General features: G+C 39.4%; 1 pseudogene; it reads left to right on the top strand.

Annotated features, from left to right (window-relative positions):
- Positions 1–766: 766 nt before the first annotated feature.
- On the top strand, positions 767–7,323 carry LOC141735434 (serine/threonine-protein kinase NIM1-like; annotated as a pseudogene).
- Positions 7,324–7,326: the final 3 nt, after the last annotated feature.

The following is a 7,326-nucleotide window of genomic DNA, read 5'->3' as shown; positions in this document are numbered from 1 at the left end:
GACTGCAGGGATACCGAGATGCAGAATTTCTTTTGCCTGGTGCACAGATTATGCTTTTCCTGTCATCTTCCAGGATCACTTGCTTTGTTAAACCCGCCATGGAAGGAAACAGAGGGGCAACAAACTTTTTACAGCAAGGCTTCAAGGCACAGCGACATTTCCAAGGCACAGCTCACAGGCTGAAGAATGAATCAAAGGCAAACCCTAGGTTCAGCTCTTGGACTGGTACCGGAATCAAGAACTATGCTCTTAAGGTCAACTATTCAAAATTAACTGGAAGCATCTGGATTTATTCAGAACAATTAATCAGCTATTTGTTTGACCTTTATCTATCAAGTTAGTTTTCAAAGCAGCAAGCTAAAGCCTGAAAATTTGTGTCAAATATTTTGCATGTGTCAAATATACTGCATAGACTGTGAGCAACTTGCCACTTTAGTATGCAAAGTTTACAGTTTTAATTGCAAAGCCTCTTTTACCTTGTAGATGAAGATCCTAACACACTAAATCTCACACTAAAGTGAGAGATGGATGTAAACAGCTTCCAGTTTTGTCTCTGATTTTGAACAGAACTGAAATATGTAGATATGCCAGATTCATTTTTGAAGTAATTTCCAAACTAATCCTTGGACTTTTGGTAAGCTGCTTTTTTTGCTAAGTTTGTCACAGTGTCCATTATGTGCAGGATTGCATATTCATACAGAATTATTTAATTTAAACTCTTTATTGGGACATCCTGTTAAATGGGGATGTGATTACACTACAGGCTATGACAACAGGATATGTGAATGGTGGAGGTCTTGGAAAATGCTGCTATGCCAGGTGGCATATGAGGACAGCGGAGAGGACAATGGGTGCCTGGAGGGCTATGGAGATGAAGAGGGCAGGCAGCACAGGCTGACCCCATTTGAGAAACTAATGCAGGCTGTGTCCCAGAATGACAAAATGGTGACAGAATTAACCCTGGGAAAGAGAATTGGCTTCTATCAAATCAGAGTAGAAATATGAAATGGGAATTTCTCACAAGTGAAGCTTAGAAGTCATTCCCTAACCAGAGGTAGGCAGCACTGTGTGGGTCACCTGTGTGCTGAGCACCCTAGTTCTGTATATATACACATGGACCTCTTTGCAAAGAAAGATGCTATCTGAACTTTAAGTACACATATAGGTTGTATGTGCTTTTTTTTTGTTGTGTGAATCTAGAGTCACAGATAAATGTTTAGGTTTGGATTAGTCTTTAAAGCAGCCAGAAGCATTTTTTCTAGATGGCAGCTATTATAAGAAAACCTAGTCCCTGCACTTTGGACAGTTAACACACATTGCCCCATGGCTCAAGCACCCCCACGGTTTGAAAAAAATAAAACAAACAAACAAACCCAAAACCAAACCAACGTTGTGCCTCCCCTCCTACAAGTCATCCTGTCCATCTGCCATCTGCCCTGCCCCAGCTCATGGACTGCAGGGCTATAGGTGCTAAACCCCCAGGGCAGCCTGGCTAGGCCTGCTCCAGCCTGCACCCAGAGTTAGCAAGGTTTCCTTTGTTTCATATCAAATTTTACTAGTATGGACGAGGCTTTTATTTGGTCACAGTAATTTTGGTGAGAAATTTTATGCCCACTTTACTGAGTCATTAACATAAAAAGCTGGGACAAGAGATGTAGGTGTGGGCTGAGCAGGTGCAGGAAGATGAACTTTGGTACATCCAAAACACGGTAGAAGGTTGTGGTGAACTGTCAATTATTTTTCTTTTTGTAATTAGAGAAAAGCACCCTATATGCTGCTTCTAGGAAGAACTAGAAAGGCTCGGTAACTGCAGCAAACACTTCAGTTATAGGTTTAACTAAGAACCTGTCTTCATCAATCCTGTTCTTCTGCCTCCATCTGGCAATAATAGAAATGTTCTTGTTTTGCCTCAGGGATGACTAGTTTTCCCCACATCTTTGTACACTACTATCTCCTGTTCTTCTCATAGTCTTTCCTTTCCAATTTAATTGATTCTCCTTTTCTCCATCATCTTAACAGGTGAGAGAATGAGATATGCCCCAAAGCTTTCATGCCATATTATCTGTTGTTATATTCTCTGACCACCTCTTTCAGCCCAGACTGCAGAGGTGTGAAAGCTCACGTTTACCCACACCCCCCTTTTCATTTACGTGATAAATATGCTACCAGTGTGACAAGGATTATAGTCTTTCACCCCTAGGGTCAGCAGTCAGAGTTCTTCCAGGATCAGCGTCATGTGCTGTTACCATTCAAACTGCATTTCCTTCCAATTCACCACGCCACCAATCAGCACCACACAGGAGTAGGTACCCTCTTTCCTAGCAGGCTCACTAGAAAGCATGAAACAGGTCAGATAAAAGCAGCGTAAGGAAGACTGCCTTATACTCTGCACAAGCTCCTTCTCAGTGCATCAAGGGATAATTCAGCACCTTTTACAAGAATCACGTTTGCTTAGACTATCTGCCGCACTCTGGTAGGGGGATCAATTTATGCATTTTTGTTACTAAGAAATGTAAATATACCAAACATGGAGTTTTCTTGATCTGTACAGAGATATACGCATATATATCTATAGCACTTCTAGAAATGTTGAAACACTAAACTTGAGTTAAATAACTTTATAATATTAAGTATAAACATTTTGAATGTTTTTATACCAAAACACATGTACAAATGTAATGGCCGCCTTACTCTTCTCTTAAAGCAACAAGTAAACAGTACTGACTTATTTTTTAATTTACCTCCATGTGCTAGAAAACGAGGTGAAGTCTTTTTCTAAAAGATTTGATAAAAATGATTACTTGTTAAGAAATCTGTGAATGATTGACTAAGATATTCTTGTGAAAAAAACCCCAAAGCTTTTTCCCAGAAATAACAGTTGTTTTTGCCATGATCCAGTTTAATTTTGCTGTCTTGATAAGTTATACAAAGCCACTGTAAACCTATTTTAACCAGACTAATCCTTCAAATACCATCTGTATTCAACAGAGTGAATACAAAAGCCATAACCTACCAGTTAATACATAAATATAAGGGCAATTGTGACTGACCTATTCATACTGCTCTGAGCTACCCTGGTGATGTGGTGCAGCTGCAGATGTATATCCATGTTTTGTGGTCCTTGACTTCACTGTAGATATGCTACAGAAACACATAGAACATAACAGCAGCTTTGCGTTACCAGGACAGCATAAGACAGCTAGATTTGCTGTCTTACAGGATCCCTGCAGTTTATTCTACTTCACTGTTTTTTTTTCCCTTCCTCAGAATAAAATCTTTGTAGTGTGGATTCGTGGCCCACCGTGGCATACAGACCTAAAAAAAAATTAAAATGTATTTTTCCTGTATTCTTTACCATACCAAGAACTACTCATGCATGAATGTGTTGGAAAAACTGGCACAGATATCCTGAGAAAGACAAATCTCTACAACACTGATTTTGGTAACCGAGAATTTGTGGGGGTAAGAAGTTAGGGAAAAGTTCTGTAAGTCGCACCAACTTAGACACACCTTTCCATTATAAACTTGCAGAGACAGAGCCCCTAAATTACCTCCAAGTTTGTCTACTCTGAAACAAAGTACCTAAATTTGACACCTCTATTAGTCTGCAAGTACGAGGCTCAGGCCTAGCTCATCTGAACAGCACTGAGCTAACAATGAAAGAAAAAGAGCAGACTTTCTTTACCAGTATTAGACACCAAAAGTAGATGCTGTAATTGTGGCCATCAGACACGTATTAGCTTGACAGCAGTGGAACACACTAAGACAGCAGATGATTTGATTAGTCCTTGCAATACTCTACCAGCCTTTAGCTATATCAGCAGTGAATAGGATGCTGGAGACAGAAAGGAACATGGGTGTTCATGAAAGTTTACAGGGCTTAGTAGGCCTCTGAAGCTTAGTTTATACTGATCAGAGGTAAAATTTTATTGCGCTTCTATAACCAAGCAATGCTGTAAGTAAATAGTTTTACCATTTGTACCTATTGCATTAACACCTTAAAAAAAAAGTGCTTTTCATGAGAAAGTCACAATTAAGATTTTGGACAAGACAAAGCCAAGATCAGAAGACTCAACATTTGCTATCTTGTGAAATATCCAGCATGGAAAAACTGCACCACCCAAATATGAGACTGCATGAAGCGGTGGAGACACTCTTCAAAACTGCATCTGGTGATGGAGTATGCAGGAGGTGGAGAACTCTTCACTAAAATCAGTACAGAAAGGAAGCTGCTAGAAACAGAGTGTAAAATAATCTCTCAGATTGCATCTGCAGTGAAGCACATGGTAAGTTGTTCTTCCACAGGCATGTTACCCCTCACTACTCTAACAGATTTTGTGGATGTATCTTTTGGTTTTCAACTAGTAGGTTTGTTACCAAGCTTTCAGGTCCATGTTTCTGAAAAGCAAAACAGCTAGAGAAGAGCTATCTTAAAGATATCTAAGAGAGCTTTCACATTAATTCACCTCTGTTAGCTTTTGGGAGGAGACTGAACTGGGAACATCTGGTGGGTGGAACCATCTCCTGGTCTGCTTTAAGTTGCTGTAGGCACCAACTAACAAAGCTTAATTTTTTCAGCTATTTTAAAACATAGGATCAGTCACTCTCTTCCACTAGAAGAAAGTGTTGGAACACTTGTTGAGAAGAGGCTTGTTGTTAGGTATTGCAAACATCCAGCTTGCTTATTAATGAATGTGGGAGACTAGCACTTAAGACTGTTAATTCCTGATCCTCACTTTGTAACAAATCTGTGAAGTTAGCACCCAGTAAGTCACTTACCCTTGTCTAGTCTTCAGTATTGCAAATGGATTTAGGATGATGCTAATTGTGTAGAGCCCAAAGCATCTTATAAAGGCAGAAAAGGGCAATTGCCTGAACTTTGCATAGTAACTACAGCTACTTAAAACAATAGCATAAAAAACACAGGAAGGCTGTTCTACAAGTTTGAGAAGTAAAACTAGTATTTGTTAAAGTTGGCTCAGGGTGCCCTCTGGCAGCTCATATTCTCATATGCCACATGATAGCCTCGGGCTCCGAAAGTCAAAAGCAAGAGTGTTCCCAGGTCAGATGTCTAGAAACTACATTACAAACTGCTCATGGTATATGTAAACAGTATGCATTTTTTATGTATTTTGACAAAATGCTCAGATTAGCTTCAACACCTTTTCCATAGGACAGATATTCAGGAGCTACTGGAACTTACATGTCAAGATCGCATCTATTTCTTAGCATTAAACTCAGACTACCGAGCTGGCCAACCTCTTTGCTCATACATAGCCTTCTACAAAAACATTTTATTTTTGCTAAGCCATCAAATCTAGTCTACTTAAATCCCATCTCACTACTGTCAATCCATGCGAGGACAGAAGATCCCTGTCTGTTATTGATGACAGTTTAAAAATCTTAGGATGCCAAAGGGTTTCCTTATTGCCTCCAGATACACATACACCTTGTTACTGCAAAGGGTAGGGCAGAGTGCTCAAACACATCCATTCCTCCTAGTTATTTCAAAGATGAATCTAAACTCTTACCTAATCAAGACAGATATCTCTACTAAGCAGAGCAAATTCAGTTTGAGTCCTTGACTACTACTGCCATTTTCAAGGAAAAAGAGTACAAGTTACATTAGACTAAACTTGGTGTCCTGCAAAGACGTGAAATACCACAAGGCACAAGTCTGTGGTCCTTTTCTCCTGCCCCCACCAGGTCTTCATAGGACATTTGTCCTCGTTCCGGTGGGTATAGGGTTAATTTTCACAAGGACATAGGACAGGACAGAGGTATTTGATGGCATATGATGCCATAGCCAGTAGACAGCCTGGGAAGCTGGCTGGGGGGGGGGGAATCACTGCTTGGGAGCAGGCTGGGCTTTGGGTTCAGGTCAGTGAGCAGTGGTACATTGTGTTTTGTATATTCTTCTATCAGTATTATTGATGCTGTTTTCCTCTTTTCTTTGCTGTTCTATTAAACTGCTTTTATCTCAGCCCAACCTGCCTTTTTCTTCTGACTCTCCTCTCAATCCAGCAAAGGGTGGGGGGAGCAAGCAAGCAGCCACGTGTTTCTTTGTTGCCAGCTAGGGTTAAATCATGTCAACATTAGATCACACAACAGAATTGTAGCCACTTTATATGTGTTTACATTCACTTCATGGTCTTGGTAAAGTAAAAGCTTTCACTTCATGAGTCCACATACAAGAATGGAATTAGTTAAAAAGAAATTATTTTGTTACTTACACCATTACAGAAATGTAGTAATTACAAAAGCAAGTGTTCTGAACCCTGAAAAAAATAATACACACAGATTTTGCACATGAAGATATCTAGCCTTGTAGGATTAGCCATGATGCCATCACAAATCTACTTAATAAAAATAGTTTATATTAATTAACAAGACTGATATTTTTTGTAAAAGAGCATCCTCCTCATCTTCTTCATCTACTCTATTATTTTTGTATCAGTAGAGAATTAAGTTAAATTTGTTTAAATACTTTAACTTGTCAATTTCATTGCAATGTTTATTTCTGACTGTTCAAGGTAATTCACTTTTTCCTGTGTAATTAATCAACAAGGGGTAGTCACTTTTCCTCTTGTTCTACGGCATGATATCATTCACCAGAACTTGAAAGCAGAAAATGTATTCTACACCTGTGTTAACGTGGGAGACTTTGGATTCAGCACAGGAAGTAAGAGACACAAAACTTTAAATATTTTCTGTGGCACTCCTCCTTATGCTGCTCCTGAACTCTTGAGAGATGAAAACTATGTTAGCATTTATGTAGCTATCTGGGCATTGGGAATCCCATTATACTTTATGACAACAGGTATCATGCCATTTCAGGCAGATAGTGGCCAAACTGAAAAAGTGTATTCTTGAAGAGACATACAGTTTGCTTCCCTGCCTCTTTAACATGCCAGAAACTGATAAAAGGAGTCCTTCAGGTAGTAACAACTGAACAATACTCTGTCAAACTTATAAACAGTGATTGGATGAAAGGAATACAGTACCCCAAACCTTTACAGCTGTTTAAACAGGATCCAAAGTATTTATCAGAAGTCAGTACACTCAAAGAGGAAGAAACTGAAGTGAAAAAATATTCTGGAAGATCTGGGAATCACAGACCACCATATTCAAAATAACCAGGGAAGAGAGACACACAGCTCAATAACAGGGGTCTACAGAATTGTTTTGCACCAAGTATAGAAAAATGTACTTAAATGTGTTCCTATCATGTCCCATCCAGACCCCAAAGAACAAGACTTGAAAAGAGGAATCCGTTCTTACAGTGGGATGAAGCACACATCCAAGCTGTGTTCTGTTTTATAAATT

Source organism: Larus michahellis, chromosome W (genome assembly GCF_964199755.1).
Source record: "Larus michahellis chromosome W, bLarMic1.1, whole genome shotgun sequence".
Taxonomy (NCBI): domain Eukaryota; kingdom Metazoa; phylum Chordata; class Aves; order Charadriiformes; family Laridae; genus Larus; species Larus michahellis.
This window is presented reverse-complemented; position numbering and strand designations above follow the sequence as displayed.